The sequence below is a fragment of the Desmodus rotundus genome, chromosome 6, assembly GCF_022682495.2.
Source record: "Desmodus rotundus isolate HL8 chromosome 6, HLdesRot8A.1, whole genome shotgun sequence".
Classification (NCBI taxonomy): domain Eukaryota; kingdom Metazoa; phylum Chordata; class Mammalia; order Chiroptera; family Phyllostomidae; genus Desmodus; species Desmodus rotundus.
The window spans coordinates 32287900-32304207 of record NC_071392.1 but is presented as its reverse complement, the minus strand read 5'-3'; the positions used below and the strand labels follow the sequence as shown (position 1 = coordinate 32304207).

The window sequence follows — 16308 nt, the reverse complement described above, 5'->3', positions numbered from 1 at the left end:
ACCACGAACCCATGCACGTTTCAGCAGTGGTTGCCATGGCTCATCGTATCTTCTCTTCACGTAGTGTGGCTGCACTGAAGGGCGCATTTGGAGAACGAGTAGCTCATCTTTGTTCTGTCAGTGTTTCATTGCCATCCGAACAGTCTCGCTAAGTCCCGAGGGCCCGAGAGCTGTGGACACAGAGCGCCAGCCCGGGGCCGTGGAGCACCCCTGCAGACTGGGCCGCAGGCGGGGCGCTCGGGCCCACTGGGCTCTTAATTCCTGAGCCTGCAGTCTTCGTCATGTCCATCTTCTCCTGTCTCTGAAGTCCAGCTTGGAAAAGTCCAATGTTATATTATCTTTACCAGACCATTTTTTGAAAGATTTTATTTATTTATTTAGAGAGAGGGAAAGGGAAGGAGGGAGAGAGGGAGAGAAACATCAATGTGTGGTTGCCTCTCACGTGTCCCCCACTGGGGACCTGGCCTGCAACTCAGGCATGTGCCCTGACTGGTAATGGAACCAGTGACCCTTTGGTTCACAGGCCGGCACTCAATTCACTGAGCCTCACCAGCCAGGGCTTTACCAGACCTTTTTTAGGTTGAAACCTAGCAATCTCATAAAAACTCAGCCCACATTTACTATTTCACACATTGACAAACAGGGGCTTATCATAGGAGCTAGGTAGAGTCCACAATTTGCAATAGAGAACAGTCACTTGTTACTTCATAATAAAAATATTGCCCCCCAAAATGGATGTTAACATAGAAAAAGTATTTTTAAGGAAAACTATCATATGACTTACCTTTTGACTTAAAGGTGAGTAATGTACAAAGTTCATATTTTTTTAAGACAAAAAAATTGTATAGAAAATGCTTGATAGTGTAAAGGATATCTCTTTAAAAAAATTGTGGGTGTTTTGTTTTGAAGATTAAAACCCTTGAAATTTACTTTTAGAAATGTATACTGCATTTGTTTACAACATTTGATGTAGTATCGTCTTTAAAGCCATTAATGGATTTAGAGCAATTTAGTAGCCGTGAAGTATTGTTTTGTACTTTTGGATTTTAATATGCGGTCATGAGTTTGAAGATTACTCGATTTTTCATGTAGTAAGTTTTACTTAACTTCCAGGTATATATTTCAAATACAATTTCCCCTTTGTGCTCTTTCAATGAAATCCTCAATGACGGAAACAGCGAGGCCAATACACAAGTGGCCGGCAAAAGAGAAAGCACTTCTCTGATTCTGGACCTCAAGTTGGGTTTGGAGAAAGATTCTAAATTTAAAATGGCTTCATCTGCATTGTAAGATTTTAAATAAAGCTTTATTGGTGAAGATGAACGCCTTGAAAGACAAGTTATTTAGACTAACAGGGTGGGAATATTTAAAGTATATTTAACAGATTCTAAAAAGGACACGTGCTGCAAATGTTAGGTTTCTGTCTTTCATTCTGAAAGGGTAAGACAGTTGTCTTCGTATAGCACTGGATGGATTTACATTTTATAGCTGACAGCTCTTAAAACCATGGCAGTCTTCTGGGAACATTCTCTGGCCTCTCAAACTTAGCATGTGTGATGTTCACTGACAAGTAAAGATAAATAGATTGTCAGGTTGCTGATTCTGAGTTCGAACTTCTCAACATCTTCCCAACTCCCATATATTCTTACACCCATTAGTCCTTAATTATGTAGATGGCATGACTTCATGTAGTTAGAGTGGAGGTGGAAATGAAAGCTTCATTGTATGAATTATACATTTTGTAACAAATTATAGCTGCCTGGGCAGTTTTGACACTTTCATCTTAGGGAAATCTATTATAAGTTTTATACTTGCAACCAAGATTCCCTTCATGGGAGACTTTTTTTTTAAACTTGGAAATTGCCTAATGCTTCAAATTGCTCATGCCAGCTTGTCCTAGCCTTAGTAGCTAAACTGACTATTATGCAAAAAGCCTAAGCTTTCGAAGGCAATTTGGTTGTAGTGGTAAGAATATTTAAATAATAGTTTATTTCAGCTCGTTCCGCCCAGTCATTAGCTCAGTGCTGCCAGCCATGAGGTTCCCTGCCACACGAAAGCTTGTCATTTAGAACTGATGACTAATTCAGGACTCAAACGATACAATATAAAGACACACGCTGGAGCCCTAGGTCGCAGGCAGGGTGGGCGTGCTAAGACCGCACGGAGCTGGGCAAGGACTTACTTGACCCTTTCTCTTTCTCTCTTTTAAAAACAGCATCTTATTTTTTTCCAGTAGGCAACATGCACACACAGTAAAACATTTCAAAGAATAGAAAATGGGAAGAGTAGTAAAGTGAAAATTAAGTTTCCTTCTCCCTTCTCTTCCTTCCCCACAGCCAGTTGCTTTTACCAGTTTCTTAGGTCCTCCAGAGATATAACATAGATATACAAGCTATTATTTTTTATGCAGATAGTACATAACATGCCCATTGTTCCTTCATTTGCCTTTTCCCTTGACAATAGTTGGCTCCATACTAGCACATACAGACTTACTATCTTCATTGGCTGCATTTTGTAGCTATACCATAATTTACTTAGCTTTTTTCTTCCTGGAATTTTAGTGTTTTGCTGTTAACGATGTCACAATGAATATCCCTGCACATAAGTCTTTGTGGGTATAATAGAGGATAAACACGTAGAATAAAGGTGCCATTGATCACTCCCTGAAACTTCTGAAACATACCCAGCGACTTTCGCGTTCAGTTCAGCCAGTCCACTCAGTGAACACATTACCCGCTCTACACCTGTGCTGGCCCTGGGGGCTTTCAAGAATCAGACAGGCCTTTCCTTAAATGGTTTAGCGTCACTCTCCAGTGACTGCAGTGCTTCAAGGTAAGGTGCCTCGTGACACATTCGAGGTACAGCTGAATCTTGTGGATGTCCAGGACAGCAAGAATGACTTCTGACCTTGGGGGTTAGGGAGGAGTTTGAGGGTGACCTGGAATTAGAATTAGGTGTGGGAGGTGGCATAGAAGGGCATGTGGGGAGGGGACAGGAAGCGTGGCTGCCCTGGGTGCACTGACCTCCGCCACACGGGCCTCTCACCACGCCTGTGATGTGCCAGGCCCGCTCTACCGCAGAACGTTGGCACTTACTGTGCCCTCGGCCTGAAATACTTCCCCCAGATTTCTTTATGGCCTTCTTTGTTCACAGTAATGCCCACAGGGCATCGGGGTGCCTCAGCACAGGCCCTAATTATTTGCCCGAGTGCTCCAGGCCCATAAAGGTGTCTCTCATGATGGCCTCATGGAACAGCTGCTTCCTGCCTGGTGTCCTGCACTGTCGTGGTCATTCCTGACCCCTGGGCCATCTGCCCAAGGGCAAAACAGGCTTTCCCCTTTGGCTGTGGCACTGTAGTCGACATCAGGCTGTTGTTTCCAAGCAGATTTAATAAAGATTGAGCATTTGGTGAGGGGCTGTGCATTGCAGCTCAGGGGTACTGCTTGCTTCTGTTTGAAGTCTTCTGCTCAGCACCTAGAGGCCCCTCCCCAGTGTGAAAGAAAAGGGTTCTCTGTTTATCTCCTGCTTATGTCTCTCTCTGCCTAACCCTGACTTCTGTTCCCCAAAGTGAGTGTACCCCAGTGATGTGCCTGGAATTCAGGCCTCAAGGCTCTAGAAAGAGGAAGCTCCCTCCTTCCGAGAATCTAAGGCCCCTGGAAGGTCTAATTTCAGATCATGGGGTCCCCCTTTCATCCCCAAGCCCCAGGACTGGGGGCATTGGCCTGCAGCCCTGGTAAAGAATCAGAGCACTTCATGTTTGTACTGAAACACAACAAATAGCACAGTATCAGTATGCACGATGGGATTTAGACTTAAGTGTTACTACAAGTTGGGCTTTATTGGTCCAGTCCTTTGTAGAGCAGAGAATGGCTCTCATCACCTACCCTTTTTTTCAGTCCTCTGGCTTCCTAAAAACCTCTGTGCAACAACTGGGGAAGTATTTACATGTTGTATTTCTCGAGGCAGCAAACATCTTCAAAGAAACCCATAGCCTCGGAAACCTATTAGATCTGACAAAACATGCACCCAGTTTACATGAAGCCCTTTGCTCTTTTTGAAAATCAAGATCCAGGGTAATTTCACGACTTGCCCCAGAACAGTGGGTAGGGGCTTGTTTTACATTTATGTAACAGCAATTGCCATTGAGCTGGTTTTCTTAGATTAAAGGAACAGTCAGCCTCAAAGGTAAATTCAGGTATCATCCTTCAGTAAAACTGAACAGCTGGAAGCTTTGAAACGAATGTTTTTGTACTTCTGCTCATCAAAGTTTTAAAAAAAACCCTCTTGAGTCTGGACACACTTCTTTCTGCGCTTAGATTAACTCTTTGAGAGGCAGCTAAGCTGCCACACGGCATCAGAGACGGCTGACATTGCAGTAGTTGGGCTCCAAGCAGGTTTAGCCCATCTGCTGTTCCTCGGTGGGATCCTAGGAAGCAGAGGCAAGTTGATCCTGTGTCTGAATGTGCTTAGACAGACCTAGTCTCGGCTCAGTATTGCACTGTACAGAAGACTCGGTGTCCTGTCAGGATGCAGGAGGGTGGGGAGTGGTGGTAGGGAATGAGGCAATAATAAGAAGTGGTACTTGCTCTTGGGGTTTCTGATACAGATGGAGAGATAAATAGAGAGATAAGAAGATGAATAAAACAGTTTTACATGCTTACTGCCAACTGAGCTGAATAGAGAACCAGATGTAATATAAAAATTTGGAGGAGAGATTGATTCTTGAAGTTTCATTTATTTAAATTTTAAATATCATATTAGATACAGTTTAGAAATTACAGAATTTGTTAGGAAAGTAGGTTAAGAACCAGTAGTTTGTATATTAATAGACTTATGGCATGACATCTTTTTGTATTTTCATTTAACATATGTGAACATTATAAAGGGATTAAAGTATGTTATGTACTATGTTTTGTGTGTACATATTAACAAAAAGTATGGATCATGGCCCTTTACGTGATTCAGTTTTACACACATTAGGTTTTTAAACATTTTAAAACCCAGGGACTGATTTCTGACGGAAACCTGGCACAAAGTCCAAAGATGTGTAACAGGTAAAAGCAGAGATACGTCGGCTGAGGCCAGGTTGGGTTCTTCTCCCTGTTGGCCAGGGCAACATACACATGCCACCTGCTCTGGGAACACTGTCGGAGGGCTCCATGATCAGTGGCTGTCCTTACTATATATGTCAGTCCAACAATAGGCTCTCTGTGGGCCCAGCACCACACCAGGAGCTGGGATCAGGAGGCGCATGAACCATTACCCTACTTTTGGGGAAACTGCAGTCTTGTATTGGGCAGGTGGGGGTTGACGTGTAAGTGAATGACTTAGGATGTCCACGCAAGCTCAAGGCTGCAGTCCATCAGAGAACAGAGAAAGGCTCATTACCTGGGCCAGGGAGGAGAGGGCAAATCAGGGAAGCTTTTGAAGGACTTGGCCAGAGTATGGTTTAGAAGGACATGTAGAATCTACAGCCGAGTAAGGCATTTCAAGACATGAGACTATGCCATGCAAAGAAACAGACGTGAAAGCAGATAATGGCAGGTAATACGGTGGGCTGCTGACAGATGGCTAGAACATAGAGAGGAATAAGAAGAAACAAGGGAGTAATTGCACGGGGTTTATTCCTTGGAGTTTAGACATTCGGGATAAAGCCCAGGGGAGCCATTAAGAGGGCTGGCAGAGGAGCGACCTGGTAGGATTGATAATAGTCAGTCTGTATTTGGTGCTTCCATAGGCCAAGTGCCCAAGTAAGCATTTCACATGCATTTCTCATTTAACTCACGCATATACCCTATGACTCAGATGTGGTCATTGTCTCGGGGGCCTATTGTCTCAAATGGGGTGATAGAGGAGAATTTGATAAAGAGACCATCTATTTTTTAATGAAAATAGACAGGGTTAAAGATGTGAAGCCCCTTCAGGTTGGCAATGTGGGAATCGTTTGCCACTCCTCCACTGTGGGATTAAGAGAGAACATGATTCTACAACCCCCTGAGTAAGAGCAGTAGCCTTCCAGGGAGGACTTAGTCACTGCCGTTTCCCTGTCCAGCTGGGCAGGAGCCAGGGGACAAAGACACCGCCCTCACTCTTTCCTTTCCCTGTGATCTTTCATCAGTGGGCCTCCCACTGGCCAAACCCAACTTGAGGCCAGGACCCAAGGACTCTGTAATTACTCATTAAGGTCATTCTCTGGGGTGAGGCAGCAGGGAGAGAGTCAAGACATCACACAGCTTGTGGGTGGTCCCACGTGAGCCCACAGAGGAAGCTCTCTTGTGCTACATGGAACTGTCTCTTCCTGGGACTGGGGAAAAGGAATAGAAGGGCAAACATGACAGTTGGGAGACCAGATGGGTTAGAGACCCAGAAGAATAAGTTTGGGCCTGAAGTGGCAGTGGCAGTGAGGACAGAAAAAAAGGGAATGGGTTTGAAACAGTGGAGGCAGAATGGACCAAACTGTGCACCTCAGCTTCCTTCTCATTAGATCTGAAACAGTCCATCTTAGACCCTTTCCAGCATGAGAGCTCTACGACTCTTCTCTGGTGACTCTGATACATATTTATGTTTTGCAATTAATGTCTCTTTGAAATTATTCCCTAAGTGCTCAGGGAAGATTTGCAGTGTATTTATTTACCACATACTGGCGCCCAACTCCAATGACAGGATAACCAAGATTATCACGAGTGTCACTTTTCATCAAATTATCAAGTAAACTTGCATATGTGTTCATAGACGTTTTCTTTTAACTATGTGTGGGCTCCTGTATTGAGTACAGTGTTAAGACTCCCCAAAATTTAACTTGACCTCTGCTCAAAGAGTATGATAAAAGACAAAACTGAAAGCCTGAGAGAAAATATTCAGAGAAATTGGGCAGCAACCATAAAATAAAAAAATGTAATGATTCAGTATGACTCAAATCTCTTTTTCCTTGCATTGGCTCAATAATTGCCTCATTAATTTGAAGTGATTCAGTTGGACGTTACTGTTGTAAAAACATAAAAACCTCTTAGTTCAATTTGAAAGTAATTGCCTGTTTTCCTCTCATGGAATATTGTAAAAATTCACTTCAGAAAGGACACCTCAGAACTTTTTTTTAATGTGTTGTTATTATATATTCTTCAGATTAGCTTTAACCACATCCAGGTTTGAGGTTTCTGGGGGAAATAAAAAGGGGGCCCTCAGGACCCTGTAAGGTAATAGGCCTCCTCCCCGGCCCCCAAGCCCTCTACCATTTCCACTTTAAAACAAAGCAAACAGCAGATAAGAAATGTTCCCATTTCAGCAACCAGAGCTACTTAAAGGTTCCTGAGTGTTTCTCCTGAGTACTTCCTTATCAAATTTCTCTTTTCCTTGAGGGCTTTTTGTCTGACAACCCTGGGGCATTCTGGGCAACATCAATCATTTGCTATTTGCTTATGTTTTTGGAACCTCCTTCCAGCTTGTGTTTTCCCATCACTTGTGTTTCCCATCTCCCCAGCAACCCCCTCCCCACCCCCACCCCGCCCATTCTTACCCCACCCATCTCCCTCTCTTACCAGACTGACGGTCACCATTCGCAGGCCCACTGGCCTATCCCCCTGTGCATCTGGAGCCGAGGAACACATTTGTCCCCTAATTCCCAGTCTTCCTGGGACGGCAGTGGCACTGCCCGAATTCAGATCCCAGCACAGCCACTTACTGCTGTGTGACCTGGAGTAAATTAGTCTCCTTTCTGTTGAATTGGGGTGCTAGTAATCATATTACTGTCTGGGTTGCTGTAATGATTAAATGATATCATACATTTAAAAACCCTTAGAGTGCCTAACAGATTCTTCCCAATAAATCCTCATCAGTTTGCCTCTAAGTACTAGCATGTCCGCTGACTTTCATATTTTAGTATTATCCATAGTAAGACCTGGTGAGGACATTGCCCCCAATGCACAAACACACACTTGATTTTTAATTGAGTGGTTTAGGAAGGAAATGGGAATGCTTTCTCTAAGCCTCTCAGAGGAACACTCACTCTAATTTCTTTTCTTAAAAACTAAAAAAAATGAAAAAAAAATTGAAGCATATATTGTCATTTCAAATGTCACATACATATGATAATTTATATCTTTGTAGATTGGCTCCTTCCCTATTAAGTTCAAAGCATACTTCTGGCATAAAATTATAATTATTTTTATGTTATTTGACTTAGTTATATATGTGATCATTCAATTAATAATCTCTCTTTAACACATACAGGTCCATACTTGTACAATATTTGAGGTATATATTAATCTATAAGCAAATGGCCTGAAAGTTTTGAGTCTTCTGTCTTGATTTGAAACTTAGATTCTTATGATGAATTTAGCATGGTTTATTTTTAATTTAAAAAAATGGAAACAAATCAGCATGAACAATGGAAATTCATCAAAATTGCTGATTTTGTCAGGTTATGGAATTAATTTTCTCTATTGTGTTGTCATCCAGCCTTGGAATAATAACACCAGATTTCATAAACTGAGAAGCAGAAACTACAAAATGAAATGTGAACCAGTGAACTGTGAAAATGCTGATATATTCACATACAGTTGATTGAAAATGATTTTGCATTCTCTGCTAATGCAGATGTGATGTGATAGGATCATTGAGGCGAAATTATTTAAGGGCTTTTTTAAAGAACTTAAGCATTAAAAGAAAAGAACTTAAGCATGTATGATCTTCATACACTTAATGAACAAGACTTTTAGTAATAGTTTCTCAGGATCGCTGAGCTCTAGGACAGGCTCACCTCGGAGATACTGCTGCAGGCTCACTTCCAGACCACTGCCATACAGCAAGTCACACGGATTTCCTGGTTTCCCAGCGCATACAGATGTTACGTTTATGTTAGAATGTGCCTTTCACTTGGCTTTGCTTTTAAAAAAAAATTCATTTATTTTCTTATTTTTCCATTACAGTTTGACACTCAGTATTATTTTGTTTCAGGTGTACAGCATAGTGGTTAGACAATTATATAATTTACAAAGTGATCCCCCTAGTAATTCTAGAACCCACCTGGCACCACACACGGTTATTAAAATATTATTGACTATATTCTCTATGGTGCACTTTACATCCCCATGACTATTTTGTAGATTCTTAATACATTCACCTTTTCTACCCAGCCCCTAGGTCCCTGCCCTCTGGCAGCCCTCAGTTTGTTCTCTGTGTCTGTGAGTCTGTTTCTGTTTTGTGTGTTGCTTTCTCTTGTTCTTTAGATTCCACATCACATATAAGTGAAATCATAAGGAATTTATCTTTCTCTGGCTTATTTCACATAGCAGACGAATCCTTGTTATTTGAAATAACATCTTTTTAACTACATCTCTGAAAAGGCACCATTGTATTCTGTACTATTGTAAGTTAAAATATATTAAAATGATTAAACATCATCCATTGAGAATAATAAGGCTGTTTTGGCATATGTAAAACTGATATTGGGGATTCTGGTTGTAAATTCCAATCATATCTCCATTTTTATCCAATTGATTGCAATATGCCAGTAAGTATTTATATCCACAAACTGTAAATGATAAAACAATAGTTATGTTTGCACCATATTATAGTCTTCTAAGTGTCCAATAATAGTCCTATGGATAAGAAAACAATGTAATGCCTTCATTAAAAGATACTTCATTTCTATGAAATGCTAACTATTATCTGAGCCTTCAGCGAGTTGTAATCTTTCTGCTGGTCGAGGGTCTTGCCTCAGTGTTGACGGCTGCTGACTGATCAGCATGGAGGTTGCTGAAGGCTGGGGTGGCTGTGGCAATTTCCTAAGGCAACAGTGAAGGTTGCCGCATCGATTGACTCTTCCTTTCACAAATAATTTCTATTATGCAATGCTGTTTTATAGTATTTTACCCACAGTAAACCCGGACTCAATCCTATAAAACTCTGCCGTGGCTTTATCAACTAAGTTTATGTAATATTCTAAATCCTTGGTTTTCATTTCAACAATCTTCACAGCCTCGTAATCAGGAGTAGATTCCTTCAGAAGAGACTGCTTTTTTCACTCATACATAAGAAGCAACTCTTCATTCATTCAAGTTTTATCATGAAATTGGTGCAATTCAGTCATATCTTCAGGCTCACTCCTAATTCTAGTTCTCTTGCTATTTTCACCATATCTAGAGTTACTTCCTCCACTGAAGCCTTGAACTCCTCAAGAGTCATGAGGGTTGGAATCAAGTTCTTCCACACTCTTATTAATGTTCATATATTTGACCTCTTCCCTTGAATCACGAATGTTCTTATCGGCCTCTGGAATGGTGAATCCTTTCCAGAAGGTTTTCAATGTACTTTTCCCAGGTCCATCAGAGGAATCACTATCTATGGCAGCTATAGCATTACAAAATGTATTTCTTAAATAAATAAGACTTGAAACGTGAATTACTCATTGACCCATAGGCTAAAAAATGCATGTTGTGTTAACAGACATGAAAACAACATCGATCTTGTTTTACATCTTCATCAGAGCTCTCAGGTGGCCAGGGCAATTGTCAGTGAGCAGTAGTATTTTCAAAGGAATCTTTTTCTGAGAAGTAGATGGAAACAGTGGGCTTAAAACATCAGTAAACCATGTTGTAAAAAGATGTGCTGTCATTCAGTCTTTGTTGTTCTATTTACAGAGCACAGACAGAGTAGGTTTAGCTTAATTCATAAGGGCCCTAGAACTTTTGGGATGTTATATGAGCATTGATTTCACATTAAAATCACCAAGTTACATTAGCCCCTGACAAGAGAGGCAGCCTGTCCTTTGAAGCTTTGAAGGCAGGCCTTAACTTCTCTATAGCTTTGAAAGTCCTAGATGGCATCGCCTTCCAATATAGGGCTATTTTGTCTGCATTGAAAATCTGTTTTCCGTGTAACTACCTTCATTAATTAAATCATCTGGATAACTTGCTGCAGCTTCTACATCAGCACTTGCTATTTTACCTTGCACTTTTATGGTATGGACATGGCCTCTTTCCTTAAACCTCATGAACCAACCTCTGTTACCTTGAAACTTTCCTTCTGCAGCTTCCTCACCTCTCTCAGTCTTCATAGAATGGAAGAGAGTGTGGGCCTTGCAGTGGATTAGGCTTTGGCCTTGGGGAATGTTGTGGCTGGTTTGATCTATCTAGACCACTAAGACTTTCTCCAACAAGGCTGCTTTCCTTTCTTATTATTCATGTGTTCACGAAAGTAGCACTTTTAATTTCCTTCAAGAACTTTTCCTTTGCATTCCCAACTTGACTGACTGGAACAAGGGGCCTAGCTCTCAGCCTGTCTCAGCTTTTGACATGCCTTCCTCACTAAATAATTTTGAGCTTTTGACTTAAAGTAAGAGACATGTGACTCTTCCTTTCCCTTGAACACTGAGGCCATTGTAGGCCATTGAAATTAGCCTAATTTTAATATTGTTGTGTCTCAGGGAACAGGGAGGCCTGAGGAGAGGGAGAGAGATGGGGTGGTGGCTGGTCTGTGGAGCAGCCAGAACACTCATGACATTAATGATTAACTTTGCCGCCTTATGTGGGCGAGGTTCTTGGTGCCCCCAAACAATTACCAAAGTAACTGATCACAGACCACCATAACAAAGATAAAAATAATGAAAATTTTTGAAGTACTGTGAGAATATCAAAATATGACACAGAACATGAAGTGAGCAAATGCTGTTGAAAAAATCGTGCAAATGGACATGCTCCTTGTGGTGTTGCCACAAACCTTCAATTTGAAAAAAAAAATCTGCAAAGCGCAATAAAATGAAGTGCAATAAAATGAGGTATGCTTGTAGCTGGATGGACTCTGGAGTTTCCTGTCTGGCCCATGAGTCAGCACATTTTTTTCTTTTTTTTTTTTTTTTTTTTTTTTTCTTTTTTTTTTTTGCTCTTGTTCTTTTATTATTATTATTATTTTAAATATATTTTATTGGGTACGCTATTACAGTTGTCCCATTTTCCCCTTTTATTCCCCTCCACCCTGTGTACCCCCTCCCACCCACATTCCCCCTCTTAGTTTATGTCCATAGGTCATATATATAAGTTCTTTGGCTTCTACATTTCCTATACTATTCTTAGCCTCCCCTTGTCTATCTTCTACCTACCATTTATGCTACTTATTCTCTGTACCTTTTCCCCCTCTCTCCCCACCCACTCCCCTGCTGATAACCCTCCATGTGATCTCCATTTCTGTGGTTTTGTTCCTGTTCTAGTGGTTTGCTTACTTTGTTTTTGTTTTTGTTTTAGGATCGGTTGTTAATAACTGTGAGTTTCTTGTAATTTTACTGTTCATATTTTTTGATCTTCTTTTTCTTAGATAAGTCCCTTTAACATTTCATATAATAAGGGCTTGGTGATAATGAACTCTTTTAACTTGACCTTATCTGAGAAGCACTTTATCTGCCCTTCCATTCTAAATGATAGCTTTGCTGCATAGAGTAATCTTAGGTATAGGTCCTTGCCTTTCATGACTGCAAATACTTCTTTCCAGCCCCTTCTTGCCTGAAAGGTTTCTTTTTTTTTTTTTTTTTTTTAAATATATTTATGGATTATGCTATTACAGTTGTCCCATTTCCCCCCCCACTCCACTCCATCCTTCCCACCCCCCTCCCTCCCACATTCCCCCCCCATAGTTCATGTCCATGGGTCATACTTATAAGTTCTTTGGCTTCTACATTTCCTACACTATTTTTACCCTCCCCCTGTCTATTTTCCACCTATCATCTATGCTACTTATTCTCTGTACCTTTACCCCCCTCTCTCCCTCCCACTCCCTTATTGACAACCCTCATGTTCTAGTTGTTTGCCTAGTTTGCTCTCGTTTTTGTTTTATGTGTGGTCGTTAATAACTGTGAGTTTGGTGTCATTTTTACTGTTCCTATTTTTGATCTTTTTCTTAGGTAACTCCCTTTAACATTTCATATAATAAGGGCTTGGTGATGATGAGCCTCTTCAACTTGACCTTATCTGAGAAGCACTTTATCCTCCCTTCCATTCTAAATGATAGCTTTGCTGGATATAGTAATCTTGGACGTAGGTCCTTGCGTTTAATCTTGGGTAATGTAATTATGATGTGTCTTGTTGTGTTCCTTCTTGGGTCCAGCTTCTTTGGGACTCTCTGAGCTTCCTGGACTTCCCGGAAGTCTATTTCCTTTGCCAGATCGGGGAAGTTCTCCATTATTTGTTCAAATAGGTTTTCAATTTTTTGTTCTTCCTTTTCTCCTTCTGGCACCCCTATAATTCGGATGTTGGAACGTTTCAAGGTGTCCTGGAGGTTCCTAAGCCTCTCCTCATTTTTCCAAGTTCTTGTTTCTTCATTCTTTTCTGGTTGAATGTTTGTTTCTTCCTTCTGGTCCATACCATTGATTTGAGTCCCAGTTTCCTTCTCATCACTATTGGTTCCCTGTACATTTTCCTTTGTTTCTCTTAGCATAGGCTTCATTTTTTCATCTGTTTTTCGAATAGATTCAACCAAGTCTGTGAGCATATTGATAACCAGTGCTTTGAACTGTGCATCCGATAGGTTGGCTATCTCTTCGTCGCTTAGTTGTATTTTTTCTGGAGCTTTGAAGTGTTCTGTCATTTGGGCCATTTTTTTTGTTTGTTTGTCTTGGCGCGTCTGTTACTTTAAGGGGCGGAGCCTTAGGTGTTCACCGGGGCGGGGTAATGCTGGTCGCTGCGCTGTGATGCTGTACGTGGGGGTGGGGCCGAGAGGGAGCAATGGCGCCCGCTTCACTCTCCTCCGGATTTCAGTCTTTCACTCCGCTACCCACAATCAAACTGGGCCCCTCTGGTGCTGGTTCCCGAGTAAGTGGGCCTGTGCACACTCTAGGCCCCTGTGGGTCTCTCCAACAACCTCTCCTGTGAGGCTGGGAGTCTCTCCTGCCGCCCCAACCCCCAGGGGCGCTTTCAATCAGAGGTTTGAGGCTTTATTTCCCTGAGCTGGAGCCCTGGGTTCCGTGGTCTGCTTGGCTGCCCGCCGTTCGTCCAGTTTATCTGTGGGCGAATGTGGTGCCGCAATGTGCTATCTGCCACTCTGCCTGCCCCACTCTCCGCCACTCTGAGTCCGGCCCTCTGGGTTTATCTGTGCAAATGTGGGACTGCAGGGTCTGCTAGTGCTCGGACTGCCTGCGCCATTTGTCCCACACTCCGCCAGTCTCAGTCCCGCCACAGCCACGCGAGTCCTCTCCACCCCAGTGCCGTCTCCGCCCCTCCTACCAGTCTGGATGAATGATTATTTTCTGTTTCCTTGGTGTTGGTCCCCCTTGCTGTTCGATTCTCTGTCAGTTCTGGTTGTGCGAGGAGGCGCAGTGTGTCTACCTACGCCGCCATCTTGGTTCTCCCTCACATTTTTTTCTTAAAAGGCCAGATACTATTTATTGTAGCCTTATGTGTCTGTCAACTCCTCCGCTCTGCTGTTTAGTGCAAATGCAGCCATAGACAGTACGCAAGGGAATGGGTGTAGCTGTGCTTCAGCAAAATTTGTCTTCAAAGAATGGTAGGTGGCTTGACGCTGTAGTTTCCTGACTTTGATCTCAGCCTCGTTATTTTACATGTAACATAAGCAAGAGAGCTTAAGTGACTTCAGCAAGGAGACATAAATGGTGTCTAAACCACCATTAGGAATTTAGCTTTTTCATATTATAAGTCTTCCAATATGTAGCCCAATGCTCTGATCACAAAAGGCATGTTCCTTATATGGTATTAAGCCAAAGAATTTTGACTAATTGGTCTTTCCGTCACACCTATTAATTTCATTTAAAGCAGTATTTACCTCAGAAGTATATCTTTTTTATCTTTTACACAAAATAGAGAAAAATAAAAATGTTCTATATATGAAATCTAATTACTTGAATACTTTTTCTTATTTAGAATGTCTGTATTAAAATATGTGATAATTCTTTTACATAAAATGAAAGATATAAAAAAATCTATGCTCTTTAGGATAGACAGAAATTAGGCATAATTTATTAACTTAAAAAATTTCAAAGATGATTAAATAAAATCAGAGCAAAAGAAAATATTGTCTCAACATGTTTAAATGCCTTCTGGACTTAATTTTATTTTATTAGACTTGATTTTCAAAAACCCCTCTTATTCAGTTGAAAGACTCTGAGAAGTGCCAATCAAAACATTTTTAAGGGATTTTGTTATCCCGTAAGAGTAGTTTCTGTTAAAGTAGGAGTCTGGACACAAACAAACCAAAGCTTCATTCAAAGGAAAGAAAAATATCTAATTCTATTCTCAAAACTTTTTTCCAGGTTCAACAATACCATGTTGTTAAATGTACAGTTGACTCTTGAACAATGTAGAGATTGGGGGCACCAACACCCCCACACAGTCTAAAGTCTATATATAGCTTTTGACTCCCCCAAAACTTAACAACTGATAGCTTACTGTTGACCAAAAGGTTTAGTTATAACAGTCAAAATGCATATTTTGCATGATTATATATATACAGGGTGGGGCAAAAGTAGGTTGACACTGTCCATAGGGAAAATACAATACTTAATAAATAATAATAATACAAGAATAAACTGTTTCACAGACTCACAACTGTAAACCTCCCTTTGCCCCACCCTGTGTGTGTATGTAACTGTACTCTTACAATAAAGTAAGCTAGAAGAAAAATGTAAGTAAGAAACTTGTAAGGAAGAGAAAATATATTTATAGTATCTATTGAAACAACCCATGTATAAGCGGGCCCACACAGTTCAAAGTGCTGTTGTTTGGTGATCGACAGTGTAAAAAAGCATAGATCTGGCCCTGAAATGCCCTCATTTCCTGCTTCCTGTGATGGCAAATATGGGGCAAGAATTGGAGGACGTCCAACTTTCATAGGGTTTACAGGGGAATATTGGGCATTGAAGTCCTTTATTATTCTTCACAATAAAGAGTGTTCCAGCCCTGGCCCATCTGCTCAGTTGGAGCATTATCTGGTACACCAAAAGGCTGGGGGTTCGATTCCCAGTCAGGGCACAAACTTAAGTTACAGGTTTGATCCTTGGTTGGCGCTCATACGGGAGGCAACCAATCGATGTTTCCCATATTGATATCCCTCTCTCTCTCTCTCTCCCTCACCCTTCATCTCTCTCTAAAATCAGTAAACAAATTTAAAAAATTTTTAAAGTGTTTCAATTTGATTTGTCAGTAAAATTAATATTAATAAATGTAGACAATTTATTGTCTAGATCTAGAAGGTATTTTGAAGTTGATAACTATTTACCATGGACAGACATGAGGCTAGTGGAACAGTCCAGTAAGAGATGATGAGGAATGCCTAAGGACAAGGAAGAAAAGAGGGAAATTATAAAGTAAA

The 16308-nt window shown here is 41.2% G+C and overlaps 1 protein-coding gene across 5 annotated transcripts in view; it reads left to right on the top strand.

The window, feature by feature from the left end:
* The window catches only part of CDK14 (cyclin dependent kinase 14), a 537492-nt gene that overhangs the window by 295612 nt on the left and 225572 nt on the right, over positions 1-16308 (top strand). The window lies entirely within an intron of this gene.